The 12,505-nt window shown below is 36.2% G+C and overlaps 1 pseudogene; it reads left to right on the forward strand.

Annotated features, from left to right (window-relative positions):
* The first annotated feature begins 10,785 nt into the window (after window positions 1–10,785).
* On the forward strand, window positions 10,786–12,012 carry LOC131534930 (4-galactosyl-N-acetylglucosaminide 3-alpha-L-fucosyltransferase 9-like; annotated as a pseudogene).
* Window positions 12,013–12,505: the final 493 nt, after the last annotated feature.

Below are 12,505 nucleotides of genomic sequence, written 5' to 3' on the forward strand. Positions count from 1 at the left end.
AGCTAACCAGCCAAAACATGACCCCAGGATATTTTTTATACCCTTATTCATATTTGTGAAAGGAAATAACAATACATTATGAGATTTCTCTTATTAAAGATGTGAACTAATTGTTAGTCATTGAAAGGTTAAATGATGTATACAGATGCATACAGATATGTCTTGGGTCATACAGTGCCTCCATCAGGCAACAGCAAGTAAGGCAAGATAAAAAACTGAAGGCCCACCTACTGTAAGAGTGCAAATTCATTTTTATCCTCAGAAGTAATTTCTGTGGCTACTGGATTACACAACTTCTCATTATGCAACAAAAAATGTGTAACTGCCCAACGGCTTAAACTGGTGATGTGGCATAACAGTTAACTGGACAAATAACCTCTGCCTGAGAACAACACACCTGCATCGGACTGAAAGGTTAGATTTAAAAAAAAAAAACCTTCTCTTATCTAAGCAGTGGTTACTCACAGTCTTTTTAATCAAGTGAATCTATACGGGTTATACTCATGCTAAAGGTTATGTTTTTATGTGGCAGGTGAGAGGTGACCTTATAGAGAAAAAAAATAGACTTGCTATTAAATGTAAATTTATAATTTATTACTCAATATCTGATCAAATTATTTACATATGTAGAAACAAGTTTGAGGTTTGCTCTTTAAAGATATCACCTGTTTGCACCTTTTTTTATAAGGTAAGAGCAGGTAATATGGTAGTCTGAATGTTGAAGTCCAGTGTCATTTAATGCCTTGTTTTAGCCGTACGAAAATAGCATGCTCTACCGTTTGTGTTTTAATGGCTTGGAAGTCTGGCACATTCACAGGAAATAGCGTACTTCTGCAATGAAAATAATGTAGTGTGATAGTACTGTTCGAGGTTATAAGAGACATGTGACCATGCCAAAGAAACAGTCACCAGAATAATTCAGAACTGCCCAGATTAGTTTTTAAGGTACTTTGGTCATTTAAATTTTTACAGCAAGTCCGGTGTTAGTTATTTTTTTCCTGTAGGCTACAAAAACAGCCTAATATGCTGCTTGATGGTGCAAACTGGTATAAAACATTACATTGTCTCATCATTTTCGATTACCAAAATGCAGTGGATAGAGGAGGTATGGAGGTTTGTTCAGACTCATCATTGGCTAGTTTACAATGCAGTCATCAAAGTATACCAGATATTTTAATAGAAATACAGGAAACATTCATACAGAATTCAAATGATGGGTATATGACAATAGTATTTTTATGGGTACCGGCACACATTGGTATCAAAGGAAATGAAATGGCTGAAAAGGCACCAAAGAAGCCACAAAAATAATTACATTGATTTATCAGTACATTTAAGTAGCCTAGAAATGAGATCAAGAGCAGCATCATTATGAAAAGTTTGAAGGAATGGTGGCAAAAACAATGGGAGGAAGAGAGGAAATGACAACGGTATTATAGAGTTCAAAGTGGGAGAGATGAGATGTGCAGGAAAAAGCAGAAGATATGAGATAATAATATCAAGATTATGATTTGGATACATAAGACTAAACAGTACACTTTATAAAATGGGTAAATATTAGAGGAAGTGTGAATGCCACTGTGGGCAAGAAATACAAGAATGGATTCTGATACAAAATCTGCCAAAAATAAAAATGCATTTTAATCCAGTTGATATTCTAGATTAAAAATAATTCAGGGAATGATTATTACAGCTTTCTAGTTCAGTATCTTATACTATAGGATATAAAATAGAGAAGGGGATTTAACGTTTTGATCCTCACTCCTACCAGTCGGTGGCGGGCAACCGCCAATAAAACCTCAAAAGAAGAAGAAGTCCAGTGGGAGAGGACCGTTTTCTCAGTAGTCGCGTGACTCCAGTAAGTAAGCTTTCAAGGCTATACACGTTAAACGTCGGATGGAGTGATTCTTTTTTCTTTAATAATAATAACAAAAAAAGATGCTTAACCGTTGTATATGTTCCAGACGAAACCTAAATACTACGTGGAGGACGCAAGATATTTTAATAATTATACTAATTTATCTAAATAAAGTCACCTTTATTTATATAGCGCTATACAACACAGATTGTGTCAAAGCGGCTTTACAGTGTTAAAAAGGAAAAGAGTTTGTCGATAATGCAAGAGTTTCCGGTTTAAGTCAGCTCATTCAGTTCATAGGCTTACACAAATTATAGTATACTGTGATTTTAAATCAGTAGTGCAGGCTATTCAAACCTTATGGCGTAGTTTTGAATGAACGAGTTTATTTTTTATTAGTTTGATTCGTTTTGGAAATACAAATCTACTAACTACAATTTTGTTTGTTCTTTATGAAAAAAAAAAGGGTTCAATTGTCTTTATTTTTCCATAATAGTCTTACAGTTCTGTCAATAATTCGTTCATGAATCACATATTATTTTCAGTGATATCAACTACTAGCTCATTAATTCAACCTAACTCATATTTCAGGACAAAACATGTCCAGCAATTGTAACTGCTATCAGGTTTAAAAAATAAAAATATTTTCAGTTGTAAATGTTATGGGGAATAATAATAGAATGTATTTCACACAATTATCCCCTTCAATTTAAGTTTATCATTATGTGAAATCTATGACACTTGTTGTCTTCTCACTACATCTAAAACAGTGTGTCCACAGAGAAGGGTTCAATCATTTATATGCTATAACATGGACAAAAATGTTTTTTTAATGATGAGAAAGACCTCATTTTATTTATAGAGAATGGGACGTCACGCCGCGTTGGATTCCGGCATGTTTTAGGTCACGCTTAGGAGCACACAGCGTAAACATGCATATCACCACAGAAAAAGCACTGCAGTCAGGCCAGCCTCCACTTTGAAAAACACGGTCATTCTCTGTCAATAATGAATATACGAATGAACGAATATATAAATAAACAAATAAATAAAATCAATGAATTTAAAATAATACAAATGTTTAAAAAACGGTCTGATAAAATGAAAATGACTTAAAATGTTGAGTGATATTAAATATAGAATTTCCAAATAATATGAAAATACCTGTCTGATGAGAAATAACAAAGTACAAGCCTTTCAAAACTCGCATATAACCACATTTATCTGTAAATTCACATAGTTATAAAAAGAAAACTCCCTGTTTCCACTCACCAGTTTCAATTCAGATTGATAGTCCACAGTGTATAGCTCAACCAGTTTCAGGACTGTCTGATGTTGCATTAAATATTAAAAACCCTCCAAAAACTCATATTCTACCTGTTCTGCTTGTGATTTTGGATAACTCTAAAAAGTAAACTCCCTGTTTCCACACACAGTTTCAATTCAGATTAATAGTCCACTATCCCAGTGTGTCACTCAGTCAGTTTCAAGGCGATCTGATGTTGCATTACAAAATAAAAGGCCTCCGAAATCTCATATATGATCAGTTTTGTCTTCGATTTTGGATAGCTCTAAAAAGGAAACTTCCTGTTTCCACACGCCAGTTTCAGTTCAAATGAATAGTTCTCTCCTTTTTATTCTGGATCTCAGTGTTGAACAAACATTTGAGGAAATACAATTTCAGAATGTTAACACATGGCTCTCTCTTACGTTCAGTAATCGATTGGTTCACATCATTCTATCTAAAAAGATGCTTTTTCCCACATAAGCAGTTATCCTCTGTGCAGGGAACTCTTTCATTTCGCCTACCAAAGCATGTGCTAAGAATTCACAGTTCTCCCTTTTGGGCTTGCTCAAGCCTAGGATGATCTGTCTGTGAGTTTAAGCCGGCGTGACCACGCTGAGAATAGAGGGTCTCAAGATCCTGACATATACGATTGGCTGATTATAGCTTATTCAAGGGAGAAAGTGATGAAAATCACTTCCCTGTGTACTCGCTCGCGCTTGCCGTTAGAGTGAATGTGAGCGAAAACATTTTCACTCCTGCCCAGAATGTGATATTTTTCTGTGTCTGGAGCTAAACCGCATTACAAGTGATGCAAAATACGGCCTGTGTGCTCGCTCACATCACAGCTCTCTGCTAAAGAGTGAATGTGAGCAAGAGCGACTTCACTCCTGCCCAGAATGTTACATTTCTGTGTCTGGAGCTAAACTGCATTAGTGCTTGCACACTGTTGAGAAAGCGATGCAAATCACGGCCCGTGTGCTCTCTCACATCACAGCCCTCGGCAAAAGAGTGAATGTGAGCAAGAGCGACTTCACTCCTGCCCAGAATGTGACATTTCTGTGTCTGGAGCTGAATTCCAGTACAACGTGCGCGCTCCTGTCTGTCAAGCCAGACTTGGTGCAATTGGATGCTTCTGCAGAGGTCAGGCGTGGATGCCCTTCCCATAGGTGGATCTCTCCACTCGATGTTTCAGAGAACTGGGGTTACGAACAGTTACCTATTGGTATTAACGAGCTGCCGCAAATAACATTTCCATATATGATTTTCTTCTATTTGTGGTGTGAGGGCTTGCAGTTTAATGCAAATCACTGTATCTATAATATATTAAATCTACAGAGATGAATTATAAAGCCACGTTTTATTTTAGATGTTTACCATACTGAGTTTGTTTAATTTTCATCCACGTTCCGTAGTGAATGTAGACATATTTAATGTGTATATGATTCAACTTAGATTGCGTTGGAATGATCAACTGCCATAGCCCTTATCATCAATTTCTGCAGGTAAAACCTCGGCTTTTTTGGCATTCTAATGCGGAGAAAGCACGTTTTTCACACCGGCCGTGCAAAGGGATATGACAATTGATGATACAGATACCACTGCAACGCGACCTTAAGTAGAATAATATAAACATTAAATAATATATAATATTTCCTGGTTACAACCATGATGTGTCAACACCATCTTCCAATTTCTGAGGAAGTTATTTGAAATATTTAGATTCTCCTGAAGCAGGTTCCATTAGCATCTAGCATCAACAGAAAAAAACTAAATGGCACCTACATAAATTTTGTGAAAGAAATGCCAAATTTGTCAACACCATCAGATGTCACCACCGTAAGATTTTGTGTTCCAATGATATATCAAAATACTTAAATGTGACTCTTGAACAAAAGCTTTATAAACAATAAGATACTCACCGTTTGTTGTGTTTGTTTTAATACAGTAATTGATTGATTCAATGTATTTGGTAGTTAAAAAGATTACAAATTCAGGTTTTCGTCACCACCATCAGATGTGTCACCTCCGTCAGTTGAATATTTTGATAATATTTTATATTTGTTGAGGAATTGTTGGTCACATGTGAAAGTGTAATCTGTCTGCTAACATGAGAATGTGTTTTGAAATGTTAAAAACATCTTGAATGCTGTTAAAGATAAAGTTGAAATTATATTACACAGTCCAATGTAAAAAGCACATTTTGTTAAAAAAAAGAGAAAAGTTGGGAGGTTGAATCAAAGCATAGCTCAGTACATATAAGATACAGTGGGGCAAAAAAGTATTTAGTCAGCCACCAATTGTGCAAGTTCTCCCACTTAAAAAGATGAGAGGCCTGTAATTGTCATCATAGGTATACCTCAACTATGAGAGACAAAATGAGAAAAAAAAAAAAAATCCAGAAAAATCACATTGTAGGATTTTTAACAAATTTATTTGCAAATTATGGTGGAAAATAAATATTTGGTCAATAACAAAATTTAATCTCAATACTTTGTTATATACCCTTTGTTGGCAATGACAGAGGTCAAACGTTTTCTGTAAGTCTTCACAAGGTTTTCACACACTGTTGCTGGTATTTTGGCCCATTCCTCCATGCAGATCTCCTCTAGAGCAGTAATGTTTTGGGACTCCAAAGATTTTCGATGGGGTTGAGATCTGGAGACTGGCTAGGCCACTCCAGGACCTTGAAATGCTTCTTACGAAGCCACTCCTTCGTTGCCCGGGCGGTGTGTTTGGGATCATTGTCATGCTGAAAGACCCAGCCACGTTTCATCTTCAATGCCCTTGCTGATGGAAGGAGGTTTTCACTCAAAATCTCACGATACATGGCCCCATTCATTCTTTAATTTACACAGATCAGTCGTCCTGGTCCCTTTGCAGAAAAACAGCCCCAAAGCATGATGTTTCCACCCCCATGCTTCACAGTAGGTATGGTGTTCTTTGGATGCAACTCAGCATTCTTTCTCCTCCAAACACGACAAGTTGAGTTTTTACCAAAAAGTTCTATTTTGGTTTCATCTGACCATATGACATTCTCCCAATCCTCTTCTGGATCATCCAAATGCTCTCTAGCAAACTTCAGACGGGCCGGACATGTACTGGCTTAAGCAGGGGGGCACGTCTGGCACTGCAGGATTTGAGTCCCTGGCGGCGCAGTGTGTTACTGATGGTAGCTTTGGTCCCAGCTCTCTGCAGGTCATTCACTAGGTCCCCCGTGTGGTTCTGGGATTTTTGCTCACAGTTCTTGTGATCATTTTGACCCCACGGGGTGAGATCTTGCGTGGAGCCCCAGATCGAGGGAGATTATCAGTGGTCTTGTATGTCTTCCATTTTCTAATAATTGCTCCCACAGTTGATTTCTTCACACCAAGCTGCTTACCTATTGCAGATTCAGTCTGGTGCAGGTCTACAATTTTGTTTCTGGTGTCCTTTGACAGCTCTTTGGTCTTGGCCATGGTGGAGTTTGGAGTTGGACTGTTTGAGGTTGTGGACAGGTGTCTTTTATACTGATAACGAGTTCAAACAGATGCCATTAATACAGGTAACGAGTGGAGGACAGAGGAGCCTCTTAAAGAAGAAGTTACAGGTCTGTGAGAGCCAGAAATCTTGCTTGTTTGTAGGTGACCAAATACTTATTTTACAGAGGAATTTACCAATTAATTCTTTAAAAATCCTACAATGTGATTTTCTGGATTTTTTTTTTTTCTCATTTTGTCTCTCATAGTTGAGGTATACCTATGATGAAAATTACAGGCCTCTCTCATCTTTTTAAGTGGGAGAACTTGCACAATTGGTGGCTGACTAAATACTTTTTTGCCCCACTGTACATAAATGTAGTTTCATTTGTCCGAGTACAAGGTTTTATATTTTTTTCAATGTTGCACCCTGTTTTGTCCCACTTCTCAAGAATGGCTGATTTAAACAACTTTTGCTTTTTGTTGTTGGCCAGATAAAATGACAAAGGAAAGAAAACGGACATAAGATAATTTTCAGTGCACCAAAACGTCAAGTACAAAAAGTCCCCATATTAAGGCAATTTGTGTACCCACAACATCTTTGTGTCCCCTTCAAAAAATGCTCATGATAATTATTGTGTTTATTGTATCCCCAACTGTTAGATGAAATGTACACCCATGCCTAATGATAAGGATGTAAAAATGCATTGACTGATTGTACATACTGTTATGTTCCTGATGGAGTGAGGTGAATTTTGCTAAGGTAATTTCAACAATGTCAGGTAATTCCTATCTTATTATCTTTGATTGTCTTGACTTTTTAAACCCATTTCATTTCATGCCCGTTTCCCAATACATTTTGTATAAATATACCTACACAGTCATTTTAGGCGGTAAATTGAAACTGAACACCCAATCGCTTTAAGCAGGTGTTTTACAGTCTGAACGTAATGCTCAGCTTCTCCATTGCTTTGAGCAAATCTCAGGCTGCTGGTGATGTGACTAAAGCCATAATCCACTGCAAAGCTTGCAAACATCTGACTGGAAAAAAACTGAGGGCCATTATGTAAGTAAATGAAATTCTCTGAAATTCCATGCATTGAAAACATAGACTTTAAGTGCATTATTACATCATCAGATCTTGCATGGGTTAATTCTCCACAAATCTGGAAAAATCATCCACCACCAGTAGATAGGTCCTTCCATGCATTGAAAACAAATCTACACCCAACTTAAGCCATGGTCTGGCAGGAAACTCCGAGGGCATTGGTTGGATTGACTCCAGCTCATTTATCTGTCCACTTAAACAGTCTCAAGCATGCAGTCTGCATTTAGCAACCCCTGGGTGCCCTTCATGCAGTTTCTCCAGAACTGTGTTGCTTCCACTGCTCCTCCTCTTTTTGTAGAAGAACAGGTGGTTATGAAAGCTCATGTTTAAATTCTCTGAAGGCTTCTTGCTGGCTCTTCCACAACACCAGTGGTTCCTTTTGGACAAAAGGTCCCTTAATGTTATTGTTTTTCCCTTAATGTAAAGGTCCCCAAAGTAACTTTTGATTACTTCTGACTATTGTGCCATATTAATAGCATTTTCAAGTGTGAGCTCTCTGTCCAGCTGCATCCGCTCTGATAGTGTACTATCTCTTAGACCAACTACAAGTCTGTCGCTGAGCAATTCATCATGCAGAGGTCCATAGTTGCAGTTTTCTGCAAGAGCATGTTATGAAGTTATCAGTTGATTCATTGGGCTGCTGCACTCTTTGATTGAATCTTGCTCTTTCGTATGGTACGTTTTTTGCCGCTGTGCATCAGATAAAGGCTGTCCTCTCAACATGTCATCTGCGTCATCTCCCATATAGTATATTAATGCGTTAACCTGAATAGCCTAGGAGCTGACATGAAGATTACGAGCCATTTGAAATCTTATAAACAGCCAAATCCATGTCTCCCACTCTTGACATTTTTAAAAATTATTTACAAAATATTAATCTCCAGCGTGCATTCAAAGAACATCACAATGCATTCATGATGTGTTGATGCGAGAGCAGATGTTGTTGTGTGAACATGTATTGAAGATTAATATTTTGTAAATAAAGTCATGAATTGTTTTTTTTGCACAAATAAAACATAGAATTGAGGTTAAACCACTGAAGTCACATGGATTACTTCTGTGGTTTCCTTTGTTCCTTTTTTACTTGGAAATGAATCAATTCAGAAGTCTGAATCTAACCAAAATAGTTTCTTGTTTGAGTCACAAAAGTCCAAGATGATTGAGTGTGTTCCACCAAAAAACCTGCTGTATTTATAAAACACAAATAGCATTCATTTGAATTGGTCTGGTTTTGTGTTGTCTAGATGGGAACCAGCATTCCAGTCTTTTTGGAGGAACTTGAATCTGCATAGCCTTTCCTGCTCTGTGAAATAACTATACGCTGAACTTTACTGTTTGCAACTGGAGACAACTGATCCACATATCCTGCAGTTGTTCATCTGCTGAATGTTGTGTTGACTCTGGCACTGCTGTACTGTGTTGCAAAGTCCAGGGTATTGACTCAATTTCACTGACATTTAGCGACTTGCATTCACTGACATGTACAGGACTTGAAGTATTACAGACCATTTGATAAGCATTTTTCATATTATTTCTGATGACAGAAATGCCTATATTGTGCCTTCATTTATTTTTAAAGTAAACCTTCCATAATGTTATGCGGCTTGTTTGTTAATAAAGAACTAGTTTGTTATAACAACTGTTTGCATTTTGCCTTTATTTTTAACTTTGTAGAATGAATAGAATTCTACTGTGATCCCAGACTAAAGTTGAATTTAACTTTATTGTTTTTTTTTTTTATGTACTCTCAATGTTGTTATCAGTGTAACTCTCTCAAGTTATCACAAATTATTTCCTGACAGTTACTGTCAACTAATTTAACCTAAATTTAATCTAACTTAATTTAATCTAAACTTAAAATACATCGTAAAAGTGTTAAATTGTCACTCTTTACTCTGGCGTTGAAGAAAAACTGACTTGCTGTGGTGTGGACCAGAGTTGTTTTACTGTGTAAATATATTTTATATATATATATATATATATATATATATAATATATGGCAGTAAGTTTTAGGAGCTCATTTTTAATCAGTCCTGCAAGACAGACTTTTTCAAGATAGGAGATGAACTAAAATGAGCTCCCAAAACTTACTGCCAGATTCTGGAAGATAAATTCTTCCATTTTAAATCATTTTTTACCGAAGAAAAGTCTCTGAGAACCTGACACGTTCCACTTGTGGAGACTCCAGGAAGGTTGCAGTTCTGGAAAATGATGGTGCTGGAGACTAAAATGGTTCCGCTGCCCAGTGGTCATGCCTTAACTTTGCTAATTCTATTATTGCATTAGTATTGCATCCTTCTCATGGGCATTTAATATATTTTTTTTACTTTAATTGTTGAGTTCAATCTCTTTTTTGGCTCATTTTATCTGTAAAAGAAAACCTGCCTAATAATTCTGCACACCTGAAATAAGGAGTTTTTGACTTTCAGCCTTCATGGACAATTATATATATCACTTAAAATGATTAAATACAAACTCAGTAGTAGTTATTGAGATTGATGTGGTACATATTATATATATTCAAATGTTGACTACTATATATTTCTTTTTTGTAAGAAAAAGTTAAATTGATAAAAAAGTAATGGTAAAGACTTTAATTTTTAAAAAAGATTTGTTTTGAATTAATACTGCTCTTCAACTTAAAAAATAACATAATTGTTTGCAACATTGATAATAAATCATGCTAGATTGATTTCTGAAGGATCATGTGACACTGAAGACTGGTGTAATGGCTAATGAAACCTTTTCTGCTGTAATCATGTGTAATTTTGGTTATATAGGCTATTCAGAGATATTTGTCGTGTACTGGAAACAACCATAGATCATATACACACTGGCTAGAAACACACTACTGTTTTGAGGATTTCTCGTGATTCTCATTCATTTGGTTGAGGCACTGAATCGTTTACAACGGGCTATTCTATAAAAACAAAACAAGTGCCCGCGAAAATCTATAGTTTGTTAACGACTAAGCAGCTGTTAATTGCACATGCGACTGCAGATTTACAAAAATGTATATCCAAAACAGTATTTAAAAAGGGTATCAAAATATACGGGCACAGTTTTTTGATAGGGCATGTGTCCCATATTGACGAAAACGAATCTTCCAAACTACGCTGGCGTCACCTGCTGGTCTAAACCGTGTAACGACAACACAACCCAAACATGTACAGTAACACATGTTAGAAACCAATAGCAAATGTTTTCAAGAAAGTATAATAATCTCTTAAAAGTATTCTACAAACCACTAGAACTAGGACTATTTGCTTCTTATATTCTCTGTTGGACTGAACATATTTTTAATATATGAATTCTTACATCTCTATTGTAACGAATCACCAACAGTCAGAACTTTTACAGCATCCAAAGACAAGCCCCTGGAAAACAGCACTATCCTGCTTATATGGTTTTGGCCATTTGGGAAAAAAAATCGACCTAAATTCCTGCAGTTCCAATTTTAATATTGATGGTTGATATTTAACTGTAGACAGAGAGCTTTACAGCCAGGCTCCCGGAGTGCTGATAAATCACAGAGACATTAAAAGCGACCTGTCAGATTTACCCACAAAACCTCGGCCTTTCTTCCAGAAATGGATATGGATGCACTTTGAGTCCCCACAAAACACGAGACGACTCTGCGGTTTGGAGAACTTATTTAATGTGACGCTGAATTACAGACAGGATGCTGATATTGTCCTTCGTGAACAAATTATGATTAAAACTGAAGATACCGAGTATAAGATATTTCCACAAGTTTTGGACAAAAAGGACAAGTTAGTCTGCTGGATTGTGAGCAACTGGAATGAGAAGCATGAAAGGGTAAAATACTATAATGAGGTCAAAAAATACATCAACATTTATGCCTTTGGGCGTCATTTTGGAAAACCAGTAAGTGATGCACAATACAAGGAAATATTAACTACATGTAAGTTCTATCTGTTATTTGAGAACACAGACGCTCATTATGACTACATGACAGAGAAGCTGTTCAATCCCCTCGGTGCCAGTGGCTCTTGGGGCTCCACGATACATATACGAAAGTTTTTTGCCGAAAGATGCTTTCATCCACGTGAAGGATTTCTCCAGCCCTCAGAAACTGGCTGAACACCTGCTGTCATTGGATAAAAATGTTGAAGAATACAAAAAGTATTTTCAATGGCGAAAACACTTTGAAATCAAACTTGTTAATTATCCTCAAGAGCATGCATGCTGTGCCTGTCAATATATACGAACAAAGAAAGACTACCGGGTTTTTGGAAACCTTAACAAATGGTACTGGGATGCCATCAAAGATGGGACCTAAAGGTCAAGGGTATTTTTTGATGACTGTATTGCTTTGCTATTGCTAAACACTGGATGACAAAGCTGCTCAGCACCTTTTGTATAAATTAAAAACTGGAATACACTACACGACTTTTAAAATCTGAAAAGATTTGACAGATTTTACCAGTGGGAATGGTTATCAGGCTTATAATGATGGATGACAGAATAACCTAAAAAAAAATACATGCACTTTATGTTAGAGTATAGTGCATTATAATCAGTGCTGTCAAACGATTAATCGTGATTAATCGCATCCAAAATAAAAGTTTTTGTTTATGTAATATATGTGTATATACTGTGTATATTTGTTATGTATATATAAATACACACACATGCATGCATATATTAAAGAAAAATGTCATGTTTCTATATTAAATATATTTATATAACATGTTATATTCATATAAATATATACAGTACATGTAAATACATGTATATATTTTCAAAATATATACTGTATATGTCTGTATTTA

This window comes from Onychostoma macrolepis, chromosome 03, assembly GCF_012432095.1.
Source record: "Onychostoma macrolepis isolate SWU-2019 chromosome 03, ASM1243209v1, whole genome shotgun sequence".
Taxonomy (NCBI): Eukaryota; Metazoa; Chordata; class Actinopteri; order Cypriniformes; family Cyprinidae; genus Onychostoma; species Onychostoma macrolepis.